The following is a 1,421-nucleotide window of genomic DNA, read 5'->3' as shown; positions in this document are numbered from 1 at the left end:
AAAAAAAAGGGAAAAAAAACTCTTTAAATCAGGAACATAATCCACATCAGATTTTACAATGCCAGTGTGTTTCATAGAAAGCTCCTTATTGAGTGCTAGCGGCAGCAGCAGTGCATTGTTTGAGCTTTACTTGAGGAAAATTGATTGCCACAAGCATTATGTCGCTGAATGAGTTTGTTTACCCTGTTCAGTTTACAAAAAATGATGGGGGAGATGTTGAAGCCACTCAGTTCTAAACTAATCACCCTGTCTCGTGATAACACAAGCAAACAATGAGGATTTATTCTATCTCTGGGAAAAGGTAGACGAATCACATCTGCTGTTTTGATTGGCAGTCTCAGATTGTCCATAATGCACTGCTAATAGTGTTTTCAATTTTGTGAGGTGGAGAGCCATTTGGTACTATAGTGGACAAATCTATGAAGGCAGAGCACATTAATCACATCGTTAAACCATAGCTTGGGAAATATGGTTTTGTATGTATGTTTGGTGCTGCAAAGCAAATTTCTCTCTGAATACATTAGTTTTAGTATGAGGTACTTATATAAAGATGGAAACCAGACCATCTTCATCCTAAACTGGCTTGCTATTGATAAAAAGTCAAGTTCATCTTACTTCTTATTTTCTGAAAAGTCTTAAAGCTCACAAGATATTCAAACGATAAGACTCCATTCTTTGTGTGTTCCACTGTGTACAACAAACATTTTAGGATGCATGAAAGAGCAGAACATCTGAGCGAAAACATGTTAGTGGTGCAGATCCACAACTGAAGTCTAAAAATAAACAGAAAGTGCTTCGCTTCCCTGCAAGAAGTGAAATATGCATTTAAACATTAAAAAAATAACAACTCTGGTGTGTGACTGAACTCTTTTAGCACTTTTATTATATTTAAAATAATAATGATAGCTACAGTTAAATCCTTAAACCAGAGAAGGGATGAAGATGAAGTGAGAAATATGTCTTTGCTTTGTCATTTAGGAACGTGTTTGTTTGAAGTCCGGWTTAGTGAAGCATGTCCTGCATGGAAAAAAGTCATTAAACTAATAAATGAATCTTGTTTAATGAAGCACACGAGGGCCGTGTAAATGTTTCCGACTACGCTGCAGCTTTTGAAGACAAGGATGCACTGGATGAAGGCTGTGATTTTAAAAACCCAAGTTTGTTCGACAYTGAGTGTCAGAGGTTTTGGTTTATTTATTTTTTGACGTAAGTGAACAGCCATTATGTAAATGCTATTTAAATTAAAATCCAATTATAAAGCAGTCTGCTTTGGGATGACTCAGAGAGAACTGAAGGTTGACAAATGTTTAAAGATACAAAGAATGAGGRTGTCATTTTATTTCATTTAGTTAGTTATCAATGGGCTAATTTACTCCTTAAATATTTTCTAAATGTTATTAGAGTCACAGCCTAAAAGCAGG

The 1,421-nt window shown here is 35.5% G+C and overlaps 1 protein-coding gene across 2 annotated transcripts in view; it reads right to left on the bottom strand.

Moving 5' to 3' along the window:
- slc12a5a (solute carrier family 12 member 5a) overlaps positions 1-1,421 on the bottom strand; it is a 152,847-nt gene that overhangs the window by 121,861 nt on the left and 29,565 nt on the right. The gene's annotated exons all lie outside the window — the stretch shown is intronic.

The sequence above is a fragment of the Austrofundulus limnaeus genome, unplaced genomic scaffold (assembly GCF_001266775.1).
Source record: "Austrofundulus limnaeus strain Quisiro unplaced genomic scaffold, Austrofundulus_limnaeus-1.0 Scaffold51, whole genome shotgun sequence".
In the NCBI taxonomy this organism is placed as follows: domain Eukaryota; kingdom Metazoa; phylum Chordata; class Actinopteri; order Cyprinodontiformes; family Rivulidae; genus Austrofundulus; species Austrofundulus limnaeus.
Note: the sequence above shows the minus strand (reverse complement) of the source record. Positions and strands in the feature narration are given on the sequence as shown.